This window comes from Rhipicephalus microplus, unplaced genomic scaffold (genome assembly GCF_043290135.1).
Source record: "Rhipicephalus microplus isolate Deutch F79 unplaced genomic scaffold, USDA_Rmic scaffold_12, whole genome shotgun sequence".
Lineage (NCBI taxonomy): Eukaryota > Metazoa > Arthropoda > Arachnida > Ixodida > Ixodidae > Rhipicephalus > Rhipicephalus microplus.
This window is the reverse complement of record NW_027464585.1, coordinates 10,020,890-10,035,283: the sequence shown is the minus strand read 5'-3', so window position 1 is coordinate 10,035,283 and position 14,394 is coordinate 10,020,890. Positions and strand designations below refer to the sequence as shown.

The following is a 14,394-nucleotide window of genomic DNA, read 5'->3' as shown; positions in this document are numbered from 1 at the left end:
GTGGCGCAATTGGCTAGCGCGATGGGCTGTTAACCGAAAGGTTGGAGGTTCGAGCCCACCCGATGATGGTGCGGCGCTTTTTTTTCTTTGGGCTGATAGCTTTGAAGATATGTTCTGATGGTGGTGAGAGTGGAGCAGGACTGTCTCCGTGGCGCAATCGGCTAGCGCGATCGGCTGGTAACCGAAAGTTTGGAGGTTCGAGCCCATGCGGTGGTGGAGTGGGGCTTTTTTTTCTTTGGGCTGATAGCTTTGAAGATATGTTGTGATGGTGGTGAGAGTGGAGCACGACTGTCTCCGTGGCGCAATTGGCTAGCGCGATGGGCTGTTAACTGAAAGGTTGGAGGTTCGAGCCCTCCCAGGAGTGGTGTGTTGCTTTTTTTTCTTTGGGTTGATAGCTTTGAAGATATGTTCTGATGGTGGTGAGAGTGGAACAGGACTGTCTCCATGGCGCAATTGGCTAGCACCATCGGCTGTTAGCCGAAAGGTTGGAAGTTCGAGCCCACCCGGTGGTGGTGCGGCGCTTTTTTTTCTTTGGCTCATAGCTCTGAAGAAATATTCTGACGGTGGTGAGAGTGGAGCACGACTGTCTCCGTGGCGCAATAGGCTAGCGCGATTGGCTGTTAACCGAAACGTTGGAGGTGCGAGCCCACCCGATGGTGGTGCGGCGCTTTTTTTTCTTTGGGCTGATAGCTCTGAAGAAATGTTCTGACGGTGGTGAGAGTGGAGCCGGACTGTCTCCGATGCGGAAGTGGCTAGCGCGATCGGCTGTTAACCGAAAGGTTGGAGGTTCGAGCCCACCCGGGAGAGGTGTGTTGCTTTTTGCTTTGCGCTGATAGCTTTGAACATATGTTCTGGTGGTGGTGAGAGTGGAGCGGGGCTGTCTCCATGGCGCAATTGGCTAGCGCGATCGGCTCTTAACCGAAAGGTTGGAGGTTCGAGCCCACCCGGTGGTGGTGCAGCGCTTTTTTTCTTTCGGCTGATAGCTTTGAAGATATGTTCTGATGGTGGTGAGAGTGGAGCACGACTCTCTCCATGGCGCAATTGGCTAGCGTGATCGACTGTTAAGCGAAAGTATGGAGGTTTGAGCCTACCCGGTGGTGGTGCGGCGCTTTTTTTTTCTTTAGGCTGATAGCTCTGAAGAAATGTTCTGACGGCGGTGAGAGTGGAGCACGACTCTCTCCGTGGCGCAATTTGCTAGCGCGATCGGCTGTTAACCAAAAGGTTGAAGGTTTGAGCCCACCCGGTGGTGGTGCGGCGCTTTTTTTTCTTTGGGCTGATAGCTCTGAAGAAATGTTCTGACGGTAGTGAGAGTGAAGCATGACTGTCTCCGTGGCGCAATTGGCTAGCGCGATGGGCTGTTAACCGAAAGGTTGGAGGTTCGAGCCCTCCCGGGAGTGGTGTGTTGCTTTTTTCTTTGCGATGATAGCTTTGAAGTTATGTTCTGATGGTGGTGAGAGTGGAGCACGACTGTCTCCGTGGCGTAATTGGCTAGCGCGATGGGCTATTGACCGAAATGTTGGACGCTCGAGCCCACCCGGTGGTGGTGCGGCGCTTTTTTTCCTTTGGGCTGATAGCTCTGAAGAAATGTTCTGACGGTGGTGAGAGTGGAGCACGACTGTCTCCGTGGCGCAATTGGCTAGCGTGATCGGCTGTTAACTGAAAGGTTTGAGGTTCAAGCCCTCCCAGGAGTTGTGTGTTGCTTTTTTTTCTTAGGGCTGATAGCTTTGAAGATATGTTGTGATGGTGGTGAGAGTGGAACAGGACTGTCTCCATGGCGCAATTGGCTAGCGCGATCGGCGGTTAACCGAAAGGTTGGAGGATCGAGCCCACCCGGTGGTGGTGCGGCGCTTTTTTTTTCTTTGGGCTCATAGCTCTGAAGAAATATTCTGACGGTGGTGAGAGTGGAGCACGATTGTCTCCGTGGCGCAATTGGCTAGCGCGATTGGCTGTTAATCGAAACGTTGGAGGTTCGAGCCCACCCGATGGTGTTGCGGCGCTTTTTTGTCTTTGGGCTGATAGCTCTGAAGAAATGTTCTGACGGTGGTGAGAGTGGAGCAGGACTGTCTCCGTGGCGCAATTGGCTAGCGCGATCGGCTGTTAACCGAAAGGTTGGAGGTTCGAGCTCTCCCGGGAGTGGTGTGTTGCTTTTTTCTTTGCGCTGATAGCTTTGAAGATATGTTGTGATGGTGGTCGGAGTGGAGCACGACTGTCTCCGTGACGCAATTGGCTAGCGCGGTCGGCTGTTAACCAAAAGTTTGGAGGTTCGAGCCCTCCGGGGAGTGGTGTGTTGCTTTTTTTTCTTTGCGCTTATAGCTTTGAAGATATGTTCTGATGGTGGTGAGAGTGGAGCACGACTGTCTCCGTGGCGTAATTGGCTAGCGCGATGGGGTATTAACCGAAAGGTTGGAGGTTCGAGCCCACCCAGCGGTGGTGCGGCGCTTTTTTTTCTTTGGGCTGATAGCTCTGAAGAATTGTTCTGACGGTGGTGAGAGTGGAGCACGACTGTCTCCGTGGCGTAATTGGCTAGCGCGATGGGCTATTAACCGAAAGGTTGGACGCTCGAGCCCACCCGGTGGTGGTGCGGCGCTTTTTTCCTCTGGGCTGATAGCTCTGAAGAAATGTTCTGACGGTGGTGAGAGTGGAGCACGACTGTCTCCGTGGCGCGATTGGCTAGCGCGATCGGCTGTTAACCGAAAGGTTGGAGGTTCGAGCCCACCTGGTGGTGGTGCGGTGCTTTTTTTTCTTTGGGCTGTTAGCTCTGAAGAAATGTTCTGACGGTGGTGAGAGTGGAGCACGACTGTCTCCGTGGCACAATTGCTAGCGCGATGGGCTGTTAACTGAAAGGTTGGAGGTTCGAGCCCTCCCAGGAGTGGTGTGTTGCTTTTTTTTCTTTGGGCTGATAGCTTTGAAGATATGTTCTGATAGCGGTGAGAGTGGAACAGGACTGTCTCCATGGCGCAATTGGCTAGCGCGATTGGCTGTTAACCGAAACGTTGGAGGTTCGAGCCCACCCGATGGTGGTGGGGCGCATTTTTTTCTTTGGGCTGATAGCTCTGAAGAAATGTTCTGACGGTGGTGAGAGTGGAGCCGGACTGTCTCCGATGCGGAAGTGGCTAGCGCGATCGGCTGTTAACCGAAAGGTTTGAGGTTCGAGCCCACCCGGGAGAGGTGTGTTGCTTTTTTCTTTGCGCTGATAGCTTTTAACATATGTTCTGGTGGTGGTGAGAGTGGAGCGGGACTGCCTCCGTGGCGCAATTGGCTAGCGCGTTCGGCTCTTAACCGAAAGGTTGGAGGTTCGAGCCCACCCGGTGGTGGTGCGGCGCTTTTTTTTTCTTTAGGCTGATAGCTCTGAAGAAATGTTCTGACGGCGGTGAGAGTGGAGCACGACTCTCTCCGTGGCGCAATTTGCTAGCGCGATCGGCTGTTAACCAAAAGGTTGAAGGTTTGAGCCCACCCGGTGGTGGTGCGGCGCTTTTTTTTCTTTGGGCTGATAGCTCTGAAGAAATGTTCTGACGGTAGTGAGAGTGAAGCATGACTGTCTCCGTGGCGCAATTGGCTAGCGCGATGGGCTGTTAACCGAAAGGTTGGAGGTTCGAGCCCTCCCGGGAGTGGTGTGTTGCTTTTTTCTTTGCGATGATAGCTTTGAAGTTATGTTCTGATGGTGGTGAGAGTGGAGCACGACTGTCTCCGTGGCGTAATTGGCTAGCGCGATGGGCTATTGACCGAAATGTTGGACGCTCGAGCCCACCCGGTGGTGGTGCGGCGCTTTTTTTCCTTTGGGCTGATAGCTCTGAAGAAATGTTCTGACGGTGGTGAGAGTGGAGCACGACTGTCTCCGTGGCGCAATTGGCTAGCGTGATCGGCTGTTAACTGAAAGGTTTGAGGTTCAAGCCCTCCCAGGAGTTGTGTGTTGCTTTTTTTTCTTAGGGCTGATAGCTTTGAAGATATGTTGTGATGGTGGTGAGAGTGGAACAGGACTGTCTCCATGGCGCAATTGGCTAGCGCGATCGGCGGTTAACCGAAAGGTTGGAGGATCGAGCCCACCCGGTGGTGGTGCGGCGCTTTTTTTTTCTTTGGGCTCATAGCTCTGAAGAAATATTCTGACGGTGGTGAGAGTGGAGCACGATTGTCTCCGTGGCGCAATTGGCTAGCGCGATTGGCTGTTAATCGAAACGTTGGAGGTTCGAGCCCACCCGATGGTGTTGCGGCGCTTTTTTGTCTTTGGGCTGATAGCTCTGAAGAAATGTTCTGACGGTGGTGAGAGTGGAGCAGGACTGTCTCCGTGGCGCAATTGGCTAGCGCGATCGGCTGTTAACCGAAAGGTTGGAGGTTCGAGCTCTCCCGGGAGTGGTGTGTTGCTTTTTTCTTTGCGCTGATAGCTTTGAAGATATGTTGTGATGGTGGTCGGAGTGGAGCACGACTGTCTCCGTGACGCAATTGGCTAGCGCGGTCGGCTGTTAACCAAAAGTTTGGAGGTTCGAGCCCTCCGGGGAGTGGTGTGTTGCTTTTTTTTCTTTGCGCTTATAGCTTTGAAGATATGTTCTGATGGTGGTGAGAGTGGAGCACGACTGTCTCCGTGGCGTAATTGGCTAGCGCGATGGGGTATTAACCGAAAGGTTGGAGGTTCGAGCCCACCCAGCGGTGGTGCGGCGCTTTTTTTTCTTTGGGCTGATAGCTCTGAAGAATTGTTCTGACGGTGGTGAGAGTGGAGCACGACTGTCTCCGTGGCGTAATTGGCTAGCGCGATGGGCTATTAACCGAAAGGTTGGACGCTCGAGCCCACCCGGTGGTGGTGCGGCGCTTTTTTCCTCTGGGCTGATAGCTCTGAAGAAATGTTCTGACGGTGGTGAGAGTGGAGCACGACTGTCTCCGTGGCGCGATTGGCTAGCGCGATCGGCTGTTAACCGAAAGGTTGGAGGTTCGAGCCCACCTGGTGGTGGTGCGGTGCTTTTTTTTCTTTGGGCTGTTAGCTCTGAAGAAATGTTCTGACGGTGGTGAGAGTGGAGCACGACTGTCTCCGTGGCACAATTGCTAGCGCGATGGGCTGTTAACTGAAAGGTTGGAGGTTCGAGCCCTCCCAGGAGTGGTGTGTTGCTTTTTTTTCTTTGGGCTGATAGCTTTGAAGATATGTTCTGATAGCGGTGAGAGTGGAACAGGACTGTCTCCATGGCGCAATTGGCTAGCGCGATTGGCTGTTAACCGAAACGTTGGAGGTTCGAGCCCACCCGATGGTGGTGGGGCGCATTTTTTTCTTTGGGCTGATAGCTCTGAAGAAATGTTCTGACGGTGGTGAGAGTGGAGCCGGACTGTCTCCGATGCGGAAGTGGCTAGCGCGATCGGCTGTTAACCGAAAGGTTTGAGGTTCGAGCCCACCCGGGAGAGGTGTGTTGCTTTTTTCTTTGCGCTGATAGCTTTTAACATATGTTCTGGTGGTGGTGAGAGTGGAGCGGGACTGCCTCCGTGGCGCAATTGGCTAGCGCGTTCGGCTCTTAACCGAAAGGTTGGAGGTTCGAGCCCACCCGGTGGTGGTGCAGCCCTTTTTTTCTTTCGGCTGATAGCTTTGAAGATATGTTCTGATGGTGGTGAGAGTGGAGCACGACTCTCTTCATGGCGCAATTGGCTAGCGTGATCGACTGTTAAGCGAAAGTATGGAGGTTTGAGCCCACCCGGTGGTGGTGCGGCGCTTTATTTTTCTTTTGGCTGATAGCTCCGAAGAAATGTTCTGACGATGGTGAGAGTGGAGCATGACTGTCTCCGTGGCGCAATTGGCTAGCGCTATGGGCTGTTAACTGAAAGGTTGGAGGTTCGAGCCCTCCCAGGAGTGGTGTGTTGCTTTTTTTTCTTTGGGCTGATAGCTTTGAAGATATGTTCTGATGCTGGTGAGAGTGAAACAGGACTGTCTTCATGGCGCAATTGGCTAGCGCCATCAGCTGTTAACCGAAAGGTTGGAGGTTCGAGCCCACCCGGTGGTGGTGCGGCGCTTTTTTTTTTTGGCTCATAGCTCTGAAGAAATATTCTGACGGTGGTCAGAATGGAGCCGGACTGTCTCCGATGCGGAAGTGGCTAGCGCGATCGGCTGTTAACCGAAATGTTGGAGGTTCGAGCCCACCCGGGAGTGGTGTGTTGCTTTTTCCTTTGCGCTGATAGCTTTGAACATATGTTCTGGTGGTGGTGAGAGTGGAGCGGGACTGTCTCCGTAGCGCGATTGGCTAGCGCGATCGGCTGTTAACCAAAAGTTTGGAGGTTCGAGCCCTCCCGGGAGTGGTGTGTTGCTTTTTTTTGCGCTTATAGCTTTGAAGATATGTTCTGGCAGTAGTGAGAGTGGAGCAGAACTGTCTCCGTGGCGATATTGGCTAGCGCGATGGGCTGTTAACCGAAAGGTTGGAGGTTCGAGCCCACCCGATGGTGGTGCGGCGCTTTTTTTCTTTGGGCTGATAGCTCTGGAGAAATGTTCTGACGGTGGTGAGAGTGGAGCATGACTGTCTCCTTGGCGCAATTGGCTAGCGCGATCGGCTGTTAACCGAAAGGTTGGAGGTTCGAGCCCACCCGGTGGTGGTGCGGCGCTTTTTTCCTCTGGGCTGATAGCTTTGAAGAAATGTTATGACGGTGGTGAGAGTGGAGCACGACTGTCTCCGTGGCGCAATTGGCTAGCGCGATCGGCTGTTAACCTAAAGGTTGGAGGTTCGAGCCATCCCGGGAGTGGTGTGTTGCTTTTTTTTCTTTGGGCTGATAGCTTTGAAGATATGTTCTGATGGTGGTGAGAGTGTAGCAGGACTGTCTCCATGGCGCAATTGGCTAGCGCGATCGGCTGTTAACCGGAAAGTTGGAGGTTCGAGCCCACCCGGTGGTGGTGCGGCGCTTTTTTTTCTTTGGGCTGATAGCTCTGAAGAAATGTTCTGACGGTGGTGAGAGTGGAGCACGACTGTCTCCGTGGCGCTATTAGCTAGCGCGATTGGCTGTTAACTGAAACGTTGGAGGTTCGAGCCCACCCGATGGTGGTGCGGCGCTTTTTTTTCTTTGGGCTGATAGCTCTGAAAAAATGTTCTGACGGTGGTGAGTGTGGAGCAGGACTGTCTCCGTGGCGCAATTGGCTAGCGCGATCGGCTGTTAACCGAAAGGTTGGAGGTTCGAGCTCTCCCGGGAGTGCTGTGTTGCTTTTTTCTTTGCGCTGATAGCTTTGAAGATATGTTGTGATGGTGGTGGGAGTGGAGCACGACTGTCTCCGTGGCGCGATTGGCTAGCGCGGTCGGCTGTTAACCAAAAGTTTGGAGGTTCGAGCCCTCCCGGGAGTGGTGTGTTGCTTTTATTTTCTTTGCGCTTTTAGCTTTGAAGATATGTTCTGAGGGTGGTGAGGGTGGAGCACGACTGTCTCCGTGGTGTAATTGGCTAGCGCGATGGGGTATTAACCGAAAGGTCGGAGGTTCGAGCCCACCCGGTGTTGGTGCGGCGCTTTTTTTTCTTTGGGCTGATAGCTGTGAAGAAATGTTCGGACGGTGGTGAGAGTGGAGCGCGACTGTCTCCGTGGCGTAATTGGCTAGCGCGATGGGCTATTAACCGAAAGGTTGGAGGTTCGAGCCCTCCCAGGAGTGGTGTGTTGCTTTTTTTTCTTTGGGCTGATAGCTTTGAAGATATGTTCTGATGGTGGTGAGAGTGGAACAGGACTGTCTCCATGGCGCAATTGGCTAGCGCGATCGGCTGTTAACCGAAAGGTTGGAGGTTCGAGCCCACCCCGGAGTGGTGTGTTGCTTTTTTCTTTGCGCTGATAGCTTTGAAGATATGTTTTGATGGTGGTGGGAGTGGAGCACGACTGTCTCCGTGGCGCAATTGGCTAGCGCGGTCGGCTGTTAACCAAAAGTTTGGAGGTTCGAGTCCTCCCGGGAGTGGTGTGTTGCCTTTTTTTTCTTTGCGCTTATAGCTTTGAAGATATGTTCTGATGGTGGTGAGAGTGGAGCACGACTGTCTCCGTGGCGTAATATGCTAGCGCGATGGGCTATTAACCGAAAGGTTGGAGGTTCGAGCCCTCCCAGGAGTGGTGTGTTGCTTTTTTTTCTTTGGGCTGATAGCTTTGAAGATATGTTCTGATGGTGGTGAGAGTGGAACAGGACTGTCTCCGTGGCGCAATTGGCTAGCGCGATCGGCTGTTAACCGAAAGGTTGGAGGTTCGAGCTCTCCCGGGAGTGGTGTGTTGCTTTTTTCTTTGCGCTGATAGCTTTGAACATATGTTCTGGTGGTGGTGAGAGTGGAGCGGGACTGTCTCCGTGGCGCAATTGGCTAGCGCGATCGGCTCTTCACCGAAAGGTTGGAGGTTCGAGCCCACCCGGTGGTGGTGCAGCGCTTTTTTTCTTTCGGCTGATAGCTTTGAAGATATGTTCTGATGGTGGTGAGAGTGGAGCACGACTCTCTTCATGGCGCAATTGGCTAGCGTGATCGACTGTTAAGCGAAAGTATGGAGGTTTGAGCCCACCCGGTGGTGGTGCGGCGCTTTTTTTTTTCTTTGGGCTGATAGCTCTGAAGAAATTTTCTGACGGTGGTGAGAGTGGAGCATGACTGTCTCCGTGGCGCAATTTGCTAGCGCGATGAGCTGTTAACTGAAAGGTTGGAGGTTCGAGCCCTCCCGGGAGTGGTGTGTTGCTTTTTTTTTGGGCTGATAGTTTAGGATATGTTCTGATGATGGTGAGAGTGGAGCAGGACTGTCTCCGTGGCGCAATCGGCTAGCGCGATCGGCTGGTAACCGAAAGTTTGGAGGTTCGAGCTCTCCCGGGAGTGGTGTGTTGCTTTTTTCTTTGCGCTGATAGCTTTGAAGATATGTTGTGATGGTGGTGGGAGTGGAGCACGACTGTCTCCGTGGCGCAATTGGCTAGCGCGGTCGGCTGTTAACCAAAAGTTTGGAGGTTCGAGCCCTCCCGGGAGTGGTGTGTTGCTTTTTTTTCTTTGCGCTTATAGCTTTGAAGATATGTTCTGACGGTAGTGAGAGTGGAGCATGACTGTCTCCTTGGCGCAATTGGCTAGCGCGATCGGCTGTTAACCGAAAGGTTGGACGCTCGAGCCCACCCGGTGGTGGTGCGGCGCTTTTTTTCCTTTGGGCTGATAGCTCTGAAGAAATGTTCTGACGGTGGTGATAGTGGAGCACGACTGTCTCCGTGGCGCAATTGGCTAGCGTGATCGGCTGTTAACTGAAAGGTTTGAGGTTCAAGCCCTCCCGGGAGTGGTGTGTTGCTTTTTTTCTTTGGGCTGATAGCTTTGAAGATATGTTCTGATGGTGGTGAGAGTGTAGCAGGACTGTCTCCATGGCGCAATTGGCTAGCGCGATTGGCTGTTAACTGAAACGTTGGAGGTTCGAGCCCACCCGGTGGTGGTGCGGGGGGTTTTTTTTGGGCTGATAGCTCTGAATAAATGTTCTGACGGTGGTGAGAGTGGAGCACGACTGTCTCCGTGGCGCTATTGGCTAGCGCGATTGGCTGTTAACTGAAACGTTGGAGGTTCGAGCCCACCCGATGGTGGTGCGGCGCTTTTTTTTCTTTGGGCTGATAGCTCTGAAAAAATGATCTGACGGTGTTGAGAGTGGAGCAGGACTGTCTCCGTGGCGCAATTGGCTAGCGCGATCGGCTGTTAACCAAAAGGTTGGAGGTTCGAGCTCTCCCGGGAGTGGTGTGTTGCTTTTTTCTTTGCGCTGATAGCTTTGAAGATATGTTGTGATGGTGGTCGGAGTGGAGCACGACTGTCTCCGTGACGCAATTGGCTAGCGCGGTCGGCTGTTAACCAAAAGTTTGGAGGTTCGAGCCCTCCGGGGAGTGGTGTGTTGCTTTTTTTTCTTTGCGCTTATAGCTTTGAAGATATGTTCTGATGGTGGTGAGAGTGGAGCACGACTGTCTCCGTGGCGTAATTGGCTAGCGCGATGGGGTATTAACTGAAAGGTTGGAGGTTCGAGCCCACCCAGCGGTGGTGCGGCGCTTTTTTTTCTTTGGGCTGATAGCTCTGAAGAAATGTTCTGACGGTGGTGAGAGTGGAGCACGACTGTCTCCATGGCGCAATTGGCTAGCGCGATCGGCTGTTAACCGAAAGGTTGGAGGTTCGAGCCCACCTGGTGGTGGTGCGGTGCTTTTTTTTCTTTGGGCTGTTAGCTCTGAAGAAATGTTCTGACGGTGGTGAGAGTGGAGCACGACTGTCTCCGTGGCACAATTGCTAGCGCGATGGGCTGTTAACTGAAAGGTTGGAGGTTCGAGCACTCCCAGAAGTGGTGTGTTGCTTTTTTTTCTTTGGGCTGATAGCTTTGAAGATATGTTCTGATAGCGGTGAGAGTGGAACAGGAGTGTCTCCATGGCGCAATTGGCTAGCGCGATTGGCTGTTAACCGAAACGTTGGAGGTTCGAGCCCACCCGATGGTGGTGCGGCGCATTTTTTTCTTTGAGCTGATAGCTCTGAAGAAATGTTCTGACGGTGGTGAGAGTGGAGCCGGACTGTCTCCGATGCGGAAGTGGCTAGCGCGATCGGCTGTTAACCGAAAGGTTTGAGGTTCGAGCCCACCCGGGAGAGGTGTGTTGCTCTTTTCTTTGCGCTGATAGCTTTGAACATATGTTCTGGTGGTGGTGAGAGTCGAGCGGGACTGCCTCCGTGGCGCAATTGGCTAGCGCGTTCGGCTCTTAACCGAAAGGTTGGAGGTTCGAGCCCACCCGGTGGTGGTGCAGCGCTTTTTTTTTCGGCTGATAGCTTTGAAGATATGTTCTAATGGTGGTGAGAGTGGAGCACGACTCTCTTCATGGCGCAATTGGCTAGCGTGATCGACTGTTAAGCGAAAGTATGGAGGTTTGAGCCCACCCGGTGGTGGTGCGGCGCTTTATTTTTCTTTGGGCTGATAGCTCTGAAGAAATGTTCTGACGATGGTGAGAGTTGAGCATGACTGTCTCCGTGGCGCAATTGGCTAGCGCTATGGGCTGTTAACTGAAAGGTTGGAGGTTCGAGCCCTCCCAGGAGTGGTGTGTTGCTTTTTTTTCTTTGGGCTGATAGCTTTGAAGATATGTTCTGATGCTGGTGAGAGTGGAACAGGACTGTCTTCATGGCGCAATTGGCTAGCGCGATCGGCTGTTAACCGAAAGGTTGGAGGTTCGAGCCCACCCGGTGGTGGTGCGGCGCTTTTTTTTCTTTGGCTCATAGCTCTGAAGAAATATTCTGACGGTGCTGAGAGTGGAGCACGACTGTCTCTGTGGCGCAATTGGCTAGCGCGATTGGCTGTTAACCGAAACGTTGGAGGTTCGAGCCCACCCGATGGTGGTGCGGCGCTTTTTTGTCTTTGGGCTGATAGCTCTGAATAAGTGTTCTGACGGTGGTCAGAATGGAGCCGGACTGTCTCCGATGCGGAAGTGGCTAGCGCGATCGGCTGTTAACCGAAATGTTGGAGGTTCGAGCCCACCCGGGAGTGGTGTGTTGCTTTTTTCTTTGCGCTGATAGCTTTGAACATATGTTCTGGTGGTGGTGAGAGTGGAGCGGGACTGTCTCCGTAGCGCGATTGGCTAGCGCGATCGGCTGTTAACCAAAAGTTTGAGGTTCGAGCCCTCCCGGGAGTGGTGTGTTGCTTTTTTTTGCGCTTATAGCTTTGAAGATATGTTCTGGCAGTAGTGAGAGTGGAGCAGAACTGTCTCCGTGGCGCAATTGGCTAGCGCGATGGGCTGTTAACCGAAAGGTTGGAGGTTCGAGCCCACCCGATGGTGGTGCGGCGCTTTTTTTCTTTGGGCTGATAGCTCTGGAGAAATGTTCTGACGGTGGTGAGAGTGGAGCATGACTGTCTCCTTGGCGCAATTGGCTAGCGCGATCGGCTGTTAACCGAAAGGTTGGAGGTTCGAGCCCACCCGGTGGTGGTGCGGCGCTTTTTTCCTCTGGGCTGATACCTTTGAAGAAATGTTCTGACGGTGGTGAGAGTGGAGCACGACTGTCTCCGTGGCGCAATTGGCTAGCGCGATCGGCTGTTAACCTAAAGGTTGGAGGTTCGAGCCATCCCGGGAGTGGTGTGTTGCTTTTTTTTCTTTGGGCTGATAGCTTTGAAGATATGTTCTGATGGTGGTGAGAGTGGAGCAGGACTGTCTCTGTGGCGCAATTGGCTAGCGCGATCGGCTGGTAACCGAAAGGTTGGAATTCGAGCCCACGCGGTGGTGGTGCGGTGCTTTTTTTTCTTTGATCTCATAGATTTGAAGATATGTTCTGATGGTGGTGAGAGTGTAGCAGGACACTCTCCGTGGTGTAATTGGCTAGCGCGATGGGGTATTAACGGAAAGGTCGGAGGTTCGAGCCCACCCGGTGGTGGTGCGGCGCTTTTTTTTCTTTGGGCTGATAGCTCTGAAGAAATGTTCTGACGGTGGTGAGAGTGGAGCACGACTGTCTCCGTGGCGTAATTGGCTAGCGCGATGGGCTATTAACCGAAAGGTTGGAGGTTCGAGCCCTCCCAGGAGTGGTGTGTTGCTTTTTTTTTCTTTGGGCTGATAGCTTTGAAGATATGTTCTGATGGTGGTGAGAGTGGAACAGGACTGTCTCCATGGCGCAATTGGCTAGCGCGATCGGCTGTTAACCGAAAGGTTGGAGGTTCGAGCCCACCCGGGAGTGGTGTGTTGCTTTTTTTTCTTTGGGCTGATAGCTTTGAAGATATGTTCTGATGGTGGTGAGAGTGGAACAGGACTGTCTCCGTGGCGCAATTGGCTAGCGCGATCGGCTGTTAACCGAAAAGCTGGAGGTTCGAGCTCTCCCGGGAGTGCTGTGTTGCTTTTTTCTTTGCGCTGATAGCTTTGAAGATATGTTGTGATGGTGGTGGGAGTGGAGCACGACTGTCTCCGTGGCGCGATTGGCTAGCGCGGTCGGCTGTTAACCAAAAGTTTGGAGGTTCGAGCCCTCCCGGGAGTGGTGTGTTGCTTTTATTTTCTTTGCGCTTTTAGCTTTGAAGATATGTTCTGAGGGTGGTGAGGGTGGAGCACGACTGTCTCCGTGGTGTAATTGGCTAGCGCGATGGGGTATTAACCGAAAGGTCGGAGGTTCGAGCCCACCCGGTGTTGGTGCGGCGCTTTTTTTTCTTTGGGCTGATAGCTGTGAAGAAATGTTCGGACGGTGGTGAGAGTGGAGCGCGACTGTCTCCGTGGCGTAATTGGCTAGCGCGATGGGCTATTAACCGAAAGGTTGGAGGTTCGAGCCCTCCCAGGAGTGGTGTGTTGCTTTTTTTTCTTTGGGCTGATAGCTTTGAAGATATGTTCTGATGGTGGTGAGAGTGGAACAGGACTGTCTCCATGGCGCAATTGGCTAGCGCGATCGGCTGTTAACCGAAAGGTTGGAGGTTCGAGCCCACCCCGGAGTGGTGTGTTGCTTTTTTCTTTGCGCTGATAGCTTTGAAGATATGTTTTGATGGTGGTGGGAGTGGAGCACGACTGTCTCCGTGGCGCAATTGGCTAGCGCGGTCGGCTGTTAACCAAAAGTTTGGAGGTTCGAGTCCTCCCGGGAGTGGTGTGTTGCCTTTTTTTTCTTTGCGCTTATAGCTTTGAAGATATGTTCTGATGGTGGTGAGAGTGGAGCACGACTGTCTCCGTGGCGTAATTGGCTAGCGCGATGGGCTATTAACCGAAAGGTTGGAGGTTCGAGCCCTCCCAGGAGTGGTGTGTTGCTTTTTTTTCTTTGGGCTGATAGCTTTGAAGATATGTTCTGATGGTGGTGAGAGTGGAACAGGACTGTCTCCGTGGCGCAATTGGCTAGCGCGATCGGCTGTTAACCGAAAGGTTGGAGGTTCGAGCTCTCCCGGGAGTGGTGTGTTGCTTTTTTCTTTGCGCTGATAGCTTTGAAGATATGTTGTGATGGTGGTGGGAGTGGAGCACGACTGTCTCCGTGGCGCAATTGGCTAGCGCGGTCGGCTGTTAACCAAAAGTTTGGAGGTTCGAGCCCTCCCGGGAGTGGTGTGTTGCTTTTTTTTCTTTGCGCTTATAGCTTTGAAGATATGTTCTGATGGTGGTGAGGGTGGAGCAAGACTGTCTCCGTGGTGTAATTGCTAGCGCGATGGGGTATTAACCGAAAGGTTGGAGGTTCGAGCCCACGCGGTGGTGGTGCGGTGCTTTTTTTTCTTTGGGCTGATAGCTTTGAAGACATGTTGTGATGGTGGTGAGAGTGGAGCACGACTGTCTCCGTGGCGCAATTGGCTAGCGCGATGGGCTGTTAACTGAAAGGTTGGAGGTTCGAGCCCTCCCAGGAGTGGTGTGTTGCTTTTTTTCTTTGGGCTGATAGCTTTGAAGATATGTTCTGATGGTGGTGAGAGTGGGACAGGACTGTCTCCATGGCGCAATTGGCTAGCACGATCGGTTGTTAGCCGAAAGGTTGGAAGTTCGAGCCCACCCGGTGGTGGTGCGGCGCTTTTTTTTCTTTGGCTCATAGCTC

The 14,394-nt window shown here is 52.9% G+C and overlaps 3 non-coding genes across 3 annotated transcripts; all 3 read left to right on the top strand.

Annotated features, from left to right (window-relative positions):
• Nucleotides 1-3,240: 3,240 nt before the first annotated feature.
• On the top strand, nt 3,241-3,314 carry TRNAK-CUU (transfer RNA lysine (anticodon CUU)). The gene has a single exon. It is a non-coding gene; the product is annotated as a tRNA-Lys (tRNA).
• A 2,140-nt stretch (nt 3,315-5,454) lies between these two features.
• TRNAK-CUU (transfer RNA lysine (anticodon CUU)) lies at nt 5,455-5,528 on the top strand. Its single transcript has one exon. It is a non-coding gene; the product is annotated as a tRNA-Lys (tRNA).
• A 5,077-nt stretch (nt 5,529-10,605) lies between these two features.
• On the top strand, nt 10,606-10,679 carry TRNAK-CUU (transfer RNA lysine (anticodon CUU)). Its single transcript has one exon. It is a non-coding gene; the product is annotated as a tRNA-Lys (tRNA).
• The last annotated feature ends 3,715 nt before the right edge of the window (nt 10,680-14,394 follow it).